At 47.2% G+C, this 18,268-nt stretch overlaps 1 non-coding gene across 1 annotated transcript; it reads left to right on the top strand.

The window, feature by feature from the left end:
• Positions 1-521: 521 nt before the first annotated feature.
• On the top strand, positions 522-596 carry Trnat-ugu (transfer RNA threonine (anticodon UGU)). The gene has a single exon. It is a non-coding gene; the product is annotated as a tRNA-Thr (tRNA).
• The last annotated feature ends 17,672 nt before the right edge of the window (positions 597-18,268 follow it).

Here is an 18,268-nt window from a genome sequence, read left to right as displayed (position 1 = left end):
GCTCCATTGAGCGTAGGTGGAAGAACATGGGGCCCAATCAAGACATCACCAACAATGCCTGCCCAAACGTTCTCAGAAAATCTGTGTTGATGACGTGATTGCACAATTGCGTGCGGATCTTGTCAGCCCACACATGTTGATTGTGAAAATTTACAATTTGATCACGTTGGAATGACGAAACTAAAATGAGCTATAACACGGAAATTTAGCGTTTCCGGACACATGTCCACATAACATCTTTTCTTTATTTGTGTGTGAGGAATGTTTCCTGAAAGTTTGGCCGTACCTTTTTGTAACACCTTGTATAGTTAAAATATGGCCACTTGGCCATTGACCTTCTTGTGCGAACGCACACGCTATGCCCCAACGGGAGTTGGTAGATTAAGCTGCCACGAGTAATGAATGTGATGGGTAAACATCTCTAAGGAGCAGTACGAACGTAGCGGTGTGGACATGTTGGAAATGTGGGCCTCACGGGGAGCGTGCGAGGGATAAGTCCCTGAAGGCGCACTATCCTCTGTGCCCTCGGTGGCTCAAGTGGATAGAGCGTCTACCATGTAAGCAGGAGATCCCGGGTTCGAGTCCCGGTCGGGGCACACATTTTCAACTGTCCCCAATGAAGTATATCAACGCCTGATTACAGCTAGGATTTCGATTTCACTATCATTTTATTCTAGTGAAGCTGCACGGTGATAAATGGTATCTGTTCTTTCGGGAACAGATACTACCTTCATATAGGCCAATAGTAGTCCCCCATCATGTTGGTGTTCCAGCTGCCTTGGTAGCGTTTTTCCATCACTTTAATGTCCTGGTGAAAACTATCTCCTCGCTCCTCATTAACGTCTCGCATATTGTCAGGGAAGTAATCAAGGTGACTGTTCCAAAAGTGTACTTTCAGGCTCCTTAAACATCCTAAAGTTTTAAACTTCTTTAACATTGTAGCTATAATAAAAACATATTCTAGGCCTTTTTCATGTCCTAAGGACTTTGTAACGACTTGTTTGTACGACAGCCATGCTTCTTTCTCATTTAAGGTCATTGTGGATTCAAAGTTAACATCAAACATCAATTTTCGAATGTCAGGTCTGACAAAGACGCCTTCTTTTAGTTTAGCTTCTGAAACGTGTGGAAACTTTTGGCAGAGATACTTAAAACATGGTCCATCTTTGGGTAAAGACTTTACAAACTGTTTCATTACACCTAACTTTATATGTAGAGCTGGTAGGAGTAGGTTTTTTGGATCATTTGAAACGTCCCCTTAGAAAAATTAATTAATTACTGGGCTGATAAACCCCTTACGTTATCTGATTTTCAAACAGCTGTGCAGAACTGAACGTACTCAGACATTTCGCTCTTTACCTATTCTGATCAACACTAAACTGACACACAATATTTTTAGCGCAACGCAATCTGACTTTTAATAATCCCTACAAAAGAATGGCCCTGACTAACAATAACCTATACCCTTCACAAACCACTTACCTCACAAAAATCTTCGTTACTCAAATTACTGCAATACAGCGAGCGCCAATACTGCCAGCTAAATAAAAGATTAAAACTACTGAAGTCACTAACTACCGATAGGCATAGCAAATGAAAGATTTTGATAAAGAACAATCAATGTATTTACCTTAATAGTGTTCAAAAGTCATAATATATATATATATATAGCAGTTCATGACATCCAGTCTTATAAATTTACTGTCTCTGATGGACACACGTCCAGATCATCCGCTCTCAAAACTCCGCCATTTCTCTCCCCACATCCACCGCTGCTGGCGGCTCACCTCCAACTTGCGCAACGCTACCCCGCTGTTAACATCCAGCTGCCCAACACTACAATAGCAAAAAACAATGCAAACCAGCCACAGACTCCACACAGCACAGCCAGTGATTTTCATATAGAGCGCTACATGGCGTTACCAACATAAAAACCTAAACAACCTACTTACACATTCACACACGAAACATGGAGATTTGCTAAAGCCACCTTGCTGACCAAGGAGCATGCGTGTTACTTTTAGATCCCCACATATCATCCAACTATGACCAGAATGGCCTATTTTATTTAGCACTACTTCTAGGTTTTCATAGCTTTGTTTCACATGTACTCGATGTCCAACAGGTATACATGGATACATGTTACCATTGTGTAATTTTTTTTCTTAAGTTCCTATGGGACCAAACTGCTGAGGTTATCGGTCCCTAAGCTTACACACTACTTAATCTAACTTCAACTAACTTACGCTAACGACAACACACACACATGCCCGAGGGAGGACTCGAACCTCCGACTGGGGGAGCCGCGCGGACCGTGACAAGACGCCTAAGAACGCGCGGCTACACCGCGCGGCCATGGTTGTATGAATCGTGCAACTTTTTATAAATGAGTAGAGCAGTTCAAAAATGGTGGCGACTCAGTGACTGACGAAAACCGTTCTGGCCGACCAGTCGCAGTTTCAACTCGCTCGGTCGCAGGTTCGAATCCTGCCTCTGGCATGGATGTGTGTGATGTCCTTAGTGTGGTGTCACCGCCAGACACCACACTTGCTAGGCGGTAGCATTTAAATCGGCCACGGTCCGTTAGTATACGACGGACCCGCGTGTCGCCACTGTCAGACCGAGCGCCGCCACACGGCAGGTCTCGAGAGACTGACTAGCACTTGCCCAGTTGTACAGCCGACTTTGCTAGCGATGGTTCACTGACAAATTACGCTCTCATTTGCCGAGACGATAGTTAGCATAGCCTTCAGCTACGTCATTTGCTACGACCTAGCAAGGCGCCATTATCATTTGCTATTTACAGGGTGTTTCAAAAATGACCGGTATATTTGAAACGGCAATAAAAACCAAACGAGCAGCGATAGAAATACACCGTTTGTTGCAATATGCTTGGGACAACAGTACATTTTCAGGCGGACAAACTTTCGAAATTACAGTAGTTACAATTTTCAACAACAGATGGCCCTGCAAGTGATGTAAAAGATATAGAAGACAACGCAGTCTGTGGGTGCGCCATTCTGTACGTCGTCTTTCTGCTGTAAGCGTGTGCTGTTCACAACGTGCAAGTGTGCTGTAGACAACATGGTTTATTCCTTAGAACAGAGGTTTTCTGGTGTTGGAATTCCACCGCCTAGAACACAGTGTTGTTGCAACAAGACGAAGTTTTCAACGGAGGTTTAATGTAACCAAAGGACCGAAAAGCGATACAATAAAGGATCTGTTTGAAAAATTTCAACGGACTGGGAACGTGACGGATGAACGTGCTGGAAAGGTAGGGCGACCGCGTACGGCAACCACAGAGGGCAACGCGCAGCTAGTGCAGCAGGTGATCCAACAGCGACCTCGGGTTTCCGTTCGCCGTGTTGCAGCTGCGGTCCAAATGACGCCAAGGTCCACGTATCGTCTCATGCGCCAGAGTTTACACCTCTATCCATACAAAATTTAAACGCGGCCACCCCTCAGCGCTGCTACCATTGCTGCACGAGAGACATTCGCTAACGATATAGTGCACAGGATTGATGACGGCGATATGCATGTGGGCAGCATTTGGTTTACTGACGAAGCTTATTTTTACCTGGACGGCTTCGTCAATAAACAGAACTGGCGCATATGGGGAACCGAAAAGCCCCATGTTGCAGTCCCATCGTCCCTGCATCCTCAAAAAGTACTGGTCTGGGCCGCCATTTCTTCCAAAGGAATCATTGGCCCATTTTTCAGATCCGAAACGATTACTGCATCACGCTATCTGGACATTCTTCGTGAATTTGTGGCAGTACAAACTGCCTTAGACGACACTGCGAACACCTCGTGGTTTATGCAAGATGGTGCCCGGCCACATCGCACGGCCGACGTCTTTAATTTCCTGAATGAATATTTCGATGATCGTGTGATTGCTTTGGGCTATCCGAAACATACAGCAGGCGGCGTGGATTGGCCTCCCTATTCGCCAGACATGAACCCCTGTGACTTTTTTCTGTGGGGACACTTGAAAGACCAGGTGTGCCGCCAGAATCCAGAAACAATTGAACAGCTGAAGCAGTACATCTCATCTGCATGTGAAGCCATTCCGCCAGACACGTTGTCAAAGGTTTCGGGTAATTTCATTCAGAGACTACGCCATATTATTGCTACGCATAGTGGATATGTGGAAAATATCGTACTATAGAGTTTCCCAGACCGCAGCGCCATCTGTTGTTGAAAATTGTAACTACTGTAATTTCGAAAGTTTGTCTGCCTGAAAATGTACTGTTGTCCCAAGCATATTGCAACAAACGGTGTATTTCTATCGCTGCTCATTTAGTTTTTATTGCCGTTTCTCTCGTGCAGCAATGGTAGCGGCGCTGAGGGGTGGCCGCGTTTGAATTTTGTATGGATAGAGGTGTAAGCTCTGGCGCATGAGACGATACGTGGACGTTGGCGTCATTTGGACCGCAGCTGCAACACGGCGAACGGAAACCTGAGGCCGCTGTTGGATCACCTGCTGCACTAGCTGCGCGTTGCCCTCTGTGGTTGCCGTACGCGGTCGCCCTACCTTTCCAGCACGTTCATCCGTCACGTTCCCAGTCCGTTGAAATTTTTCAAACAGATCCTTTATTGTATCGCTTTTCGGTCCTTTGGTTACATCAAACCTCCGTTGAAAACTTCGTCTTGTTGCAACAACACTGTGTTCTAGGCGGTGGAATTCCAACACCAGAAAAATCCTCTGTTCTAAGGAATAAACCATGTTGTCTACAGCACACTTGCACATTGTGAACAGCACACGCTTACAGGAGAAAGACGACGTACAGAATGGCGCACCCACAGACTGCGTTGTCTTCTATATCTTTCACATCATTTGCAGCGCCATCTGTTGTTGAAAATTGTAACTACTGTAATTTCGAAAGTTTGTCCGCCTGAAAATGTACTGTTGTCCCAAGCATATTGCAACAAACGGTGTATTTCTATCGCTGCTCGTTTAGTTTTTATTGCCGTTTCAAATATACCGGTCATTTTTGAAACACCCTGTATCTTGTGATGCATGTACTGTCAAACCGATGTTCACCAATTATGAATTAAAGTTAAGTAGTCCAGTAGTTATTTACGTTCTTTGCTACTATAAATTCCCTTAACTGTTCCAGACCTCACGCCAGCCTGCGTGAGCTTAAACGCATGCCTTTTGGCTTCCTCTCATAGTGGCTTGGCTGTCTTGCCAAGTCACAACACTTAGGTTAGTTAGGTTTAAGTAGTTCTAAGTCTAGGGGACTGATGACCACAGATGTTAAGTCCCATAGTGCTCAGAGCCATTTGAACCATTTTTCAACTGGCTCACTTGAAAGTAGAACTGATGACATTATTCGTGCCGACCACCATGTGACTGTGGAAATGATAGTCGATAAGGTTCAAGTTAGTACTGGTACAGTTCATAAGATTATCTGTAACAAGCCGAAGTACCGCAAAACATGGGCAAGATGGGTCCTAAAGGAATTGACGCGGCTGCACAAGGAAACAAGGTTGTAAGTGTGCACAGAGCTAAAGGAACGTTATGAAAGAGAATGTGAGCACTTCCTCGACAAAATTTTAACTTGTGATGAAGCTTGGGTTCACTATTATCAGCCAGAATCAAAAAGACAAAGCATGGAGTGGAAGCACACCAACTCACCTGCCAAGAAAAAATTCAAATCCCAAGCATGAGCAGGAAAATTCATGTTGACGGTGTTTTGGGATGCTGAAGGCCCAGTTTTTTGTGATTATCTCTAAGAGCTGCGTACAATGAACAGCCAATACTGCTTGGATTTGCTTTTAAACAAGGTGAAGCCAGCCATGAGAAAGAGTCGTCGTGGATCTCAGAGGAGAGGTGTGATTCTTCAGCAAGATAACGCACGTCCTCATATAGCTCAACTACCCGTGAAACCATCACCAAAATGGGCTGGGAAGTACTGCCTCATCCCCCTTACAGTCCTGATTTAGCACCTAGTGATTACCATTTGTTTGGTGCACTGAAGGAGGCATTACGTGGGAAGAGGTTACAGGACAATGAGGACGTGAAGATGTTTGTGGGAAATTGGTTCAAACATCAAGATAAAGAGTTCTTTGCAGCCGGAATAAAAACGGTTGTGGCCCATTGGAACAAGTGCATGAATGTTCAAGAGGATTATGTCGAAAAGTAGGATAAGTACTGTTTTGTAAAAATTAACGTTTTTTCCTATAAACCAATTTGTTTCTTTTGTTACTGAATGACCGTCGTACTTTACATGCGTGAAACCTGAATAACACAAAAGTAATTTTACACCTTACACGGGATTGTACAAGCAAAAAAGAAAGGAAATACATGTGCTTCAGTACTACAATATGGGGCATTCAAATGCAACCCGGTCACTAGTGTAAAGTAACGGTAACGATTTAATTAACTCGAAAATGTAGTTCTACACAGTACGCATACTCAAAAATAGTCGCCAGAACTGTTGGCACATTTATCCCATTGCGACACTAGCCGATCGATTCGATCCTGGAAGAAGCTGGTAGGCGGCTGTCGGATCCGGGCCTGGATTCAGTCACACATTTCGTCGTCCGTTGCAAATCGATTTCGAATAGCCTGAGGTCCCGTGAAAGTCACATGGTGAAAGGTCGCGACTGTACAGTGCAGGTTTCAGCGCTCCCCACCGAAATTGCTGGAATGTCGTCTTCCAGTAACTCGCGCCCCTCAAGGAATCGTTTGCGTCATTCCACCGCACCTGAACGACTCAGACTGTACTCACCGTACACAGCCTTCATCCGTCGATACATTTCACGGCCTCCAAATCCGTCCGCCGCCAAAAATCGAATCACTCCTCTTTGTTCCTTCTTACACGCCTGCATGTTCTGCAGTAGACGATAACTGGTGTGACCACTTTCTCTTCAGCGTGAAACCTCACTGGAGCTATGCAACATCAGATGGTGCGCATGCATCAGTCTGTCTACCAACAGATGGCGCCGCCATACCCGCAGTTATGTGGTGCCACCTTACGTGTAAGGCACAGGTTGACACACTGACCAGGTTTCATTTGAATGAACCTCGTAGTATAGTGACTCAAAGAAATGCTTGTGTTGATTATACAGGGTTATTACAAATGATTGAAGCGATTTCATAAATTCCCTGTAGCTCCATTCATTGACATATGGTCACAACACACTACAGATACGTAGAAAAACTCATAAAGTTTTGTTCGGCTGAAGCCGCACTTCAGGTTTCTGCCGCCAGAGCGCTCGAGAGCGCAGTGAGACAAAATGGCGACAGGAGCCGAGAAAGCGTATGTCGTGCTTGAAATGCACTCACATCAGTCAGTCATAACAGTGCAACGACACTTCAGGACGAAGTTCAACAAAGATCCACCAACTGATAACTCCATTCGGCGTCAGTATGCGCAGTTTAAAGCTTCTGGATGCCTCTGTAAGGGGAAATCAACGGGTCGGCCTGCAGTGAGCGAAGAAACGGTTGACCGCGTGCGGGCAAGTTTCACGCGTAGCCCGCAGAAGTCGACGAATAAAGCAAGCAGGGAGCTAAACGTACCACAGCCGACGGTTTGGAAAATCTTACGGAAAAGGCTAAAGCAGAAGCATTTCTTAAACAGGTGATTGGAAAACCGATGGATCGGTCGTGGTGGAGATCATGATCAACAATTCATGTCATGGCCTCCACGCTCTCCCGACTTAACCCCATGCGATTTCTTTCTGTGGGGTTATGTGAAAGATTCAGTGTTTAAACCTCCTCTACCAAGAAACGTGCCAGAACTGCGAGCTCGCATCAACGATGCTTTCGAACTCATTGATGGGGACATGCTGCGCCGAGTGTGGGAGGAACTTGATTATCGGCTTGATGTCTGCCGAATCACTAAAGGGGCACATATCGAACATTTGTGAATTCCTAAAAAAACTTTTGAGTTTTTGTATGTGTGTGCAAAGCATGTGTGAAAATATCTCATATAATAAAGTTATTGTACAGCTGTGAAATCGCTTCAATCATTTGTAATAACCCTGTATGCCGGCCGAAGTGGCCGTGCGGTTAAAGGCGCTGCAGTCTGGAACCGCAAGACCGCTACGGTCGCAGGTTCGAATCCTGCCTCGGGCATGGATGTTTGTGATGTCCTTAGGTTAGTTAGGTTTAACTAGTTCTAAGTTCTAGGGGACTAATGACCTCAGCAGTTGAGTCCCATAGTGCTCAGAGCCATTTTGAACCCTGTATAAGTACTCTGTAGCCCGAGGCTATCCAGAAGACCTGACCCTACCTTTTTATTGGCAGCAGAACCCGAGGTACGAGCACCATAGAGTCTCGCGTTTTGGAACGTATACGAGGTGCGACAATAAAGTAATGAGACTGATTTTCTTTGCAAGATGTGGCAACCCTGCAGGCTTGCGTAGGCACAATATCTTTGAGCTCGGTCTATAAGCTGCTTCTAGTCCAAGCGGCACATCGATGCAAATCCTCAGTCGTGAGTTGTTCTGTAATAAGTTAACACGTGTTTGTCTCGTCATGGAAATGGAACTGCATAATATTGTGCAACAGTATGCCAATTCTTTTTGTGTTAAATTGGGTGAAAAAGTGACGTCAACTCATGGTAAGCTACAGAAGGCTTTTGGAGAGGAGGTTATGTCAAGAGCTCAAGTTTTTCCTTGGCATAAAATGTTTAGTGAAGGCAGAGCGAATGTTGAAGATTAAGACTGCAGTGGACGTCCATCAACCTCACGGACGGATGTCAACTTGGCGAGGGTGCGTGAACTCGTACAATCTGATCGATGATTATCTGTGAAAATGATTGCAAAAGAACTGAACATCAATCTAGAGACGGTTTGTGTAATAATAACTGAAGATCTCCGTATGAGAAAGATTTGCGCAAAAACGGTCCCCAAAAATCTCACACCACAACAGCGAGAAACACGGAAAAATGTTGTAGCCGATCTGTTAGAGCAAACGGAAATCAGTCCAGAATTGTTGAGCCGTGTTATCACTGGTGATGAAAGTTGCTTTTTTTTTCAGTACGATGCAGAGACCAAACGCCAAAGTTCGCAGTGGTGCTAGGACGGATCACCCAGACCAAAAACAAAAAAAAATGGCTCTGAGCACTATGGGACTTAACATCTGTGTTCATCAGTCCCCTAGAACTTTGAACTACTTAAACCTAACTAACCTAAGGACATCACACACATCCATGCCCAAGACAGGATTCGAACCTGCGAGACCAAAAACAGCATGCATGTCAAAGTCAAAAGTGAAATGCATGCTTGTGTACTTCTTTGATTCCAAGGGAATTGTTTGAAACGAGTGGGTGGCTCCTGGACAAGCAGTTAGGCAATATTACTGCATAGGTATTTTAGAAAGACTCCATAAAAAAGTTCTTTGTGTCCGTGCCAAAGTTGCTGATAATTGTATTCTGCATCAGGATAATGCGCCATCCTACACTGCTCTGTCAGTACAGCAATTTTTAACCTCAAAACAAATTTCAGTACTACCACAGCCACCTTATTCACCAGATATCGCTCCGTGCGACTTTTTTCTATTTCCAAAATGGTGGTCAAGGGACACCATTTTCGAGCAACACAAGATGTCCAAAAAGCTGTGACGAGGGTCTTGGAGGATATTACAGAAGATGAGTTCCAGAAATGCTTCCATCAATGGCAGAAGCGCTGGAAAAAATGTGCACGATCAGAAGGGAACTACTTCGAAGGGGACATCACTAAACCTGACTAAAACAGTAAGCAACATTTTTTTGCACATCAGTCTCATTACTTTATTGTCTACGTCTACATCTATATTTATACTCCGCAAGCCACCCAACGGTGTGTGGCGGAGGGCACTTTACGTGCCACTGTCATTGCCTCCCTTTCCTGTTCCAGTCGCGTATGGTTGGTTGGTTGGTTTGGGGAAGGAGACCAGACAGCGTGGTCATCGGTCTCATCGGATTAGGGAAGGATGGGGAAGGAAGTCGGCCGTGGCCTTTCAGAGGAACCATCCCGGCATTTGCCTGGAGCGATTTAGGGAAATCACGGAAAACCTAAATCAGGATGGCCGGACGCGGGATTGAACCGTCGTCCTCCCGAATGCGAGTCCAGTGTCTAACCACTGCGCCACCCCGCTCGGTCCCAGTCGCGTATGGCTCGCGGGAGGAACGACTGCCGAAAAGCATCCGTGCGCGCTCGAATCTCTCTAATTTTACATTTGTGATCTCCTCGGCAGGTATAAGTAGGGGGAAACAATATACTCGATACCTCATCCAGAAACGCACCCTCTCGAAACCTGGACAGCAAGCTACACCGCGATGCAGAGCGCCTCTCTTGCAGAGTCTGCCACTTGAGTTTGCTAAACATCTCCGTAACGCTATCACGCTTACCAAATAACCCTGTGACGAAACGCGCCGCTCTTCTTTGGATCTTCTCTATCTCCTCTGTCAACCCGACCCGGCACGGATCGCACATCGATGAGCAATACTCAAGTATAGGTCGAACGAGTGTTTTGTCAGCCACCTCCTTTGTTGATGGACTACATTTTCTAAGGACTCTCCCAATGAATCTCAACCTGGCACCCGCCTTACCAACAAGTAATTTAATATGATCACTCTACTTCAGATCGTTACGTGTGCATACTCCCAGATAGTTTACAGAAGTAACTGCTACCAGTGTTTGTCCCGCTATCATATAATCATACAATAAAGGATCCTTCTTTCTACGTATTCGCAATACATTACATTTGTCTATGTTAAGGGTCAGTTGCCATTCCCTGGTCCAAGTGCCTATCCGCTGCAGATCTTCCTGCATTTCGCTGCAATTTTCTAATGCTGCAACTTCTCTGTATACTACAGCAACGTTCGCGAAAAGCAGCATGGAACTTCCGACACTATCTACTAGGTCATTTACATATATTGTCGCACCTCGTAACGTACACATCCTGTCGCACCCTGGTACGATTCTCTTGAAATGCATACAGGACCTGTATTTATGCATTCCACGACAAGTGGAAGCTGTTTTCAGTGCAAACGATTTCCATATACAATATTAGCCATAATAATGTTTTCGTGTGTTTTTGTCCGAGCCCTGCAGATTTAGATGGGGGCTTCCTGTTCAGGTCTAGACCGCCCACAATGCAAACACTCCTGTTGCGCGCATTCCTCTCGGATGGTCCAGACCGCAGTTCTGGTCGTCCACTGGAGCAGAGCCTTTAAATTACACTGGCCCGGCCCTCTTCCGCGGACCAGACAGCCAGGTTGACTTCATTACGGCGGCAGCAAAGCCGAAGCACGAGCGGGAGGCAGGGGCGGAGGGGGGAGGTTTTAGGGGCGGCAGCGCGTTTCTGGTGTACACTGGCGCAGGCCGGCGAGATGAGGAAATTTAATATCGCCGCGCGCAGAGAGCTTCCGCCCTGCGACCCAGGCAGAGGTGGTGACAGGGTGGCGGGGGGAGGGGGGGGGGCGGCAAAATAGAGAGCGCCTCTGTCTGTAGGGTAGGTCTCTCTAATGCCGGATGTGCGACCCGCACTTCAAACTGCTAACGAACCGCGGCGAGCGGAAATAACTACAGGTGCTCCAAAGGGTCAGTACTGGGACTGCTTGTAGTCTCTCTCCTCCTCCGTTCGTAGATACAACATGACAACACTATCATTTTTTTTCTACACCTCCCACACTAGTCACGAAATCATTGCCATTTACACTTGATACAAGATGTCTGAAAGAAAGTTTCGGATAGCCTTTCTCTTCTCTTTCCGTGTAATTTTAAAAGACGAGCTACTCTTAACGCAGAGTGTGGGTGAATGAGTAACAGGATTACAAAGGACAAACAAATTGGCATATTGTTTATGTTCTGCACGGGTATGCTGCCGGATATTCACTACACGATATTTCGGCGATCCATCTGGCCGCCATCTTCAGGTGTGATCGCTGTGTACGCAATCACGCCGGAACTGAATGAATATACGCTGGCTCCAGGCCACTACGCCTGAGCGACAAGCGGAAGAGCTGCCCCCTTTTGTATCCCGCCTGGATAGGCGGTGCTTGGGTCTGCTCCTGTCCTTCTGTAATATAGGCCGAGTAAAGGAAGCGAGTAATAACAGGAGAGGTGAAGCACTTCAGTACTGCACGTAACTTTAACACTTTTAATAGAGTCAAAAACACAACTAAATATCAAATGCATACATAATTTTGTCGAGGATGTGAAATAAGGATGACTGTTCTGTATAATCTTAAAACTAACAACTACTCGTTGCTGTCCAGACATTAACTGAACGTACGAGGTGCATTCAAGTTCTAAGGCCTCCGATTTTTTTATTTATTTTTTTTTCTCCGGACTGGAAAGAGATAGAAACATGCGCATTGTTTTAAAATGAGGCCACGTTCATTGTCAATACGTCCCAGAGATGGCAGCACCGTATGCCAGATGGAATTTTTACCGCCAGCGGCGAGAATGAGAACTGTTTTTTAAATACTTAAAATGGTGACTTTTTCCTTACTTGAACAGCGTGCAATCATTCGTTTGCTGAATTTGCGTGGTGTGAAACCAATTGAAATTCATCGACAGTTGAAGGAGACATGTGGTGATGGAGTTATGGATGTGTCGAAAGTACGTTCGTGGGTGCGACAGTCTAATGAAGGCAGAACATCGTGTGACAACAAACCGAAACAACCTCGGGCTCGCACAAGCCGATCTGACGACATGATCGAGAAAGTGGAGAGAATTGTTTTGGGGGATCGCCGAATGACTGTTGAACAGATCGCCTCCAGAGTTGGCATTTCTGTGAGTTCTGTGCACACAATCCTACATGACGATCTGAAAATGCGAAAAGTGTCATCCAGGTGGGTGCCACGAATGCTGACGGACGACCACAGGGCTGCCCGTGTGGCATGTTGCCGAGCAATGTTGACGCGCAACGACAGCACGAATGGGACTTTCTTTTCGTCGGTTGTCACAATGGATGAGACGTGGACGCCATTTTTTTCAATCCAGAAACAAAGCGCCAGTCAGCTCAATGGAAGCACACAGATTCACCGCCACCAAAAATATTTCGGGTCACCGCCAGTGCTGAAAAAAATGATGGTGTCCATGTTCTGGGACAGCGAGCGCGTAATCCTTACCCATTGACACTGGACTCGCATTCGGGAGGACGACGGTTCAATCCCGTCTCCGGCCATCCTGATTTAGGTTTTCCGTGATTTCCCTAAATCACTTCAGGCAAATGCCGGGATGGTTCCTTTGAAAGGGCACGGCCGATTTCCTTCCCAATCCTTCCCTAACCCGACCTTGCGCTCCGTCTCTAATGACCTCGCTGTCGACGGGACGTTAAACACTAACCACCACCACCATCCTTACCCATTGCGAAGGGCACTACGGTAACAGGTTCATCCTACGAAAATGTTTTGAAGAACAAATTCCTTCCTGCACTGCAACAAAAACGTCCGGGAAGGGCTGCGCGTGTGCTGTTTCACCGAGACAATGCACCCGCACATCGAGCTAACGTTACGCAACAGTTTCTTCGTGATAGCAACTTTGAAGTGATTCCTCATGCTCCCTACTCACCTGACCTGGCTCCTAGTGACTCTTGCCTTTTTCCAACAATGAAAGACACTCTCCGTGGCCGCACATTCACCAGCCGTGCTGCTATTGCCTCAGCGATTTTCCAGTGGTCAAAAGAGACTCCTAAAGAAGCCTTCGCCGCTGCCATGGAATCATGGCGTCAGCGTTGTGAAAAATGTGTACGTCTGCAGGGCGATTACGTCGAGAAGTAACGCCAGTTTCATCGATTTCGGGTGAGTAGTTAATTAGAAAAAAATCGGAGGCCTTAGAACTTGAATGCACCTCGTAACTAACACAAAGTCTCGATAGCAAGCTAGCCCAGTCGGTAGTAGAAGCGATATTTCCAGGTCGTCTGCTCTTGATGAGATGGGCCGAAAATCAAGACGGCACTCCCTGAGCTCCACAGTGTCGGCCAGAGGGCGCTGTTTTCGACGAAGTCTTCTCTCGTAGTGCCAACTTACGAGAGCGTCGCGACATCGTAACTATCGACGCTACACCCCCTACGAAACGAAGAATTGCAGCGCCACCGGTGCTGCGGCGGAAGCTGGCAAAAGTGATAAATCGCAAATTAAGATGTACCGGGGCGAAAACCAGATCGTTGTTGTTTTGTATCATAAAAAATAGGCTTATACATCAAGCTTACAGCAAAACCTTTGTCTCTATTAATAATGTCATCAGATAATTGTATTTCGATGGATTCCTTGAGCACATGGTGCGAAGTCGGAGCAATAATTTGCGTCTCTTTAAATGACATGATATGCCCTTCATTGAAACAACGTTCGGCTACGTCAGATTTTTCAGACCGAACATTGTTTCAAGGCAGGGCGTATGAAGATGGCGGCCAGATGGATCGCCGAAATACCGTGTAGTGAAAACGATCATATACAGCAGCATACCCGTGAAGAGAATAAACATACACTCCTGGAAATTGAAATAAGAACACCGTGAATTCATTGTCCCAGGAAGTGGAAACTTTATTGACACATTCCTGGGGTCAGATACATCACATGATCATACTGACAGAACCACAGGCACATAGACACAGGCAACAGAGCATGCACAATGTCGGCACTAGTACAGTGTATATCCACCTTTCGCAGCAATGCAGGCTGCTATTCTCCCATGGAGACGATCGTAGAGATGCTGGATGTAGTCCTGTGGAACGGCTTGCCATGCCATTTCCACCTGGCGCCTCAGTTGGACCAGCGTTCGTGCTGGACGTGCAGACCGCGTGAGACGACGCTTCATCCAGTCCCAAACATGCTCAATGGGGGACAGATCCGGAGATCTTGCTGGCCAGGGTAGTTGACTTACACCTTCTAGAGCACGTTGGGTGGCACGGGATACATGCGGACGTGCAGTGTCCTGTTGGAACAGCAAGTTCCCTTGCCGGTCTAGGAATGGTAGAACGATGGGTTCGATGACGGTTTGGATGTACCGTGCACTATTCAGTGTCCCCTCGACGATCACCAGTGGTGTACGGCCAGTGTAGGAGATCGCTCCCCACACCATGATGCCGGGTGTTGGCCCTGTGTGCCTCGGTCGTATGCAGTCCTGATTGTGGCGTTCACCTGCACGGCGCCAAACACCCATACGACCATCATTGGCACCAAGGCAGAAGCGACTCTCATCGCTGAAGACGACACGTCTCCATTCGTCCCTCCATTCACGCCTGTCGCGACACCACTGGAGGCGGGCTGCACGATGTTGGGGCGTGAGCGGAAGACGGCCTAACGGTGTGCGGGACCGTAGCCCAGCTTCATGGAGACGGTTGCGAATGGTCCTCGTCGATACCCCAGGAGCAACAGTGTCCCTAATTTGCTGGGAAGTGGCGGTGCGGTCCCCTACGGCACTGCGTAGGATCCTACGGTCTTGGCGTGCATCCGTGCGTCGCTGCGGTCCAGTCCCAGGTCGACGGGCACGTGCACCTTCCGCCGACCACTGGCGACAACACCGATGTACTGTGGAGACCTCACGCCCCACGTGTTGAGCAATTCGGCGGTACGTCCACCCGGCCTCCCGCATGCCCACTATACGCCCTCGCTCAAAGTCCGTCAACTGCACATACGGTTCACGTCCACGCTGTCGCGGCATGCTACCAGTGTTAAAGACTGCGATGGAGCTCCGTATGCCACGGCCAACTGGCTGACACTGACGGCGGCGGTGCACAAATGCTGCGCAGCTAGCGCCATTCGACGGCCAACACCGCGGTTCCTGGTGTGTCCGCTGTGCCGTGCGTGTGATCATTGCTTGTACAGCCCTCTCGCAGTGTCCGGAGCAAGTATGGTGGGTCTGACACACCGATGTCAATGTGTTCTTTTTTCCATTTCCAGGAGTGTATAAGACGCCGCAAAAATCTACGGAATCACATCAAATTGACACATTTATTGAAATGTACTTTGAAAACAAGGAAAAATACAGCGATAACCCGCAACATTATGACCACTGTCCATCGCAACGTCGTATGCCGCCTGGTTGCGTTGCGGGCGCGTGACTCGGTAACAAAGGAACACCATGTGATCAAAAGTATCCGGACACCTGGCTGAAAACGACTTACAAGTTCGCAGTACACTCCACCTGTAATGCTGCAAATTCAGTATGGTGTTGGCCCAGTCTTAGCTTTGATGACAGCTTCCACTCTCGCGGGCACATGTTCAATCAGGTGCTGGAGGGTTTCTTAGGGAATACCAGCCTATTGTTCCCGGACTGCTGCACTGAGGAGAGGTATTGGTGTCGGTCTGTGAGGCCTGGCACGAAGTCGCTGTTCGAAAACATCCCAAAGGTGTTGTATAGGATTCAGGTCAGGCCTCTGTGCAGGTCAGTGCATTATGGGGATGTTATTGTCGTGTAACCACTCTTCCACAGGCCATGCTTCATGAGCAGGTGCTCGATCGTGTTGGAAGATGCCATCACCATCCTCGAATTGCTCTTCAACAGTGGCAAGCAAGAGGGTGCTTAAAACATCGATCTAGGCCTGTGCTGTGATTGTGTCACGCAAAACAACAAGGGGTGCAAGCCCCCCTCCACGAAAAACACGACCGCACCATGACACCACTACCTCCGAATTTTACTGTTGGCACTACACACGCTGGCAGATGACGTTCACCGGGCATTCGCCATACCCACGCCCTGCCATCTGATCGCTACAATGTGTACCATGATTCGTCACTCCACACAACGTTTTTCCACTGTTCAATCATGCAATGTTTACGCTGCTTACGCCAAGCGAGGCGTCGTTTGGCATTTAACGGCGTGATGTGTGGCTTATTAGCAGCTGCTCGACCATGAAATACAAGTTTTCTCATTTCCGCGTAACTGTCATACTACTTGCAGTGGATTCCTGTGTGATGTTTTGGATACATGTCTGCGTGTTACACATTGCGAACCTCTTCAGCTGTCGGCGGTCTGTCAGTCAACAGACGAGGCCGGCCTGTCCACTTTTGCGCTGTACGTGGCCATTCTCGTTTCCACTTCACTATCACTTCGCAAACAGTGGACCTAGGGATTTTTAGGAGCATGGAAATCTCGCGTGCAGACGTACGACACAAGTAACACCCAATCACCTGACCAAGTTCGAAGTCTGTGAGTTCCGCAGAGCGCCCCATTTTGCTCTCACACGATTTCTAATGACTACTGAGGTCTCTGATATGGAGTACCTGGCAGTAGGTGGCAGCACAATGCACCTAATATGGAAAACGTATGTTTTTGGGGGTGTCCGGATACGTTTAATAACACATAGTGTATGCAAACGAAGCAGACACGGACGGCACATTAGCGTAGCAAATATATGGGTTGCAAGTGGGGAAGTCATTGAGATAAATAACGTTGACAAAGGACAAATTATTATCACGCAGAGACTGTCAACGAGTATCTCGAAAAAGGCAAAGCTGGTCGAATGTTCACGTGCTACTGTCGTGAGCGTCTGCGGAAAGAGGTAGAAGGACAGAGAAACTACCACCAGGCGCCAAATGGATGGACGTCCACGACTCGTCACAGAACGTGGGGTTCAGAGGCTTGTCTGCTCTGTTAAGTTGGATAGATGGTGATCTGAGCCGGCCAGTGTGGCCGAGCAGATCCAGGCGCTTCAGTCTGGAACCGCGCGACCGCTACAGTCGCAAGGTTTAAGCAGTTCTAAGTTCTAGGGGACTGATGACCTCAGATGTTAAGTCCTCAGAGCCATCTGAACCATTTTTATCACCTCTTTTTGTTGTTATATCTTCTCATTATGCTTTTTAACTTTATCTGTAGGCTGTAGAGCGGCGTATTACGCTGCTGCCAACCACCCCACCCCCCCTCTGGAGGGGGTGGGGAGGAGGGAGGGGGGAGGGGGGCGAATCGAAATACAATAAAGAAAAACAAAGAGGTTGAAATAATTCTGTAATCGGTAGCCAACATTAACATACACACACTATATTATTCAGTGGCTGACGTGATTCGTGACTATTACTGCAGAGCTAAATGCCGGTTGCCTATCTAACGGCTTCCAGGGGCAGCAAAAGTTTGATTTCCAATAATTCGTCTAATTATCGACCGACTTATTTTAAAATTTTAAAACGCTTTCCCGATCTACTCATAACAGGCATAGTCTTGCGTTAAATGTTCAGCACAGTAGGAGAACTACGAGGTGCATTCAAGTTCTAAGGCCTCCGATTTTTTTTCTCCGGATTGGAAAGAGATAGAAACATGCGTATTGTTTTAAAATGAGGCTGCGTTCATTGTCAATACGTCCCAGAGAGGGCAGCACCGTACGGCAGAT

This window comes from Schistocerca serialis, chromosome 12, assembly GCF_023864345.2.
Source record: "Schistocerca serialis cubense isolate TAMUIC-IGC-003099 chromosome 12, iqSchSeri2.2, whole genome shotgun sequence".
Classification (NCBI taxonomy): domain Eukaryota; kingdom Metazoa; phylum Arthropoda; class Insecta; order Orthoptera; family Acrididae; genus Schistocerca; species Schistocerca serialis.
The sequence above is the reverse complement of the archived record's forward strand: the minus strand, read 5'-3'. Positions and strand labels throughout refer to the sequence as shown.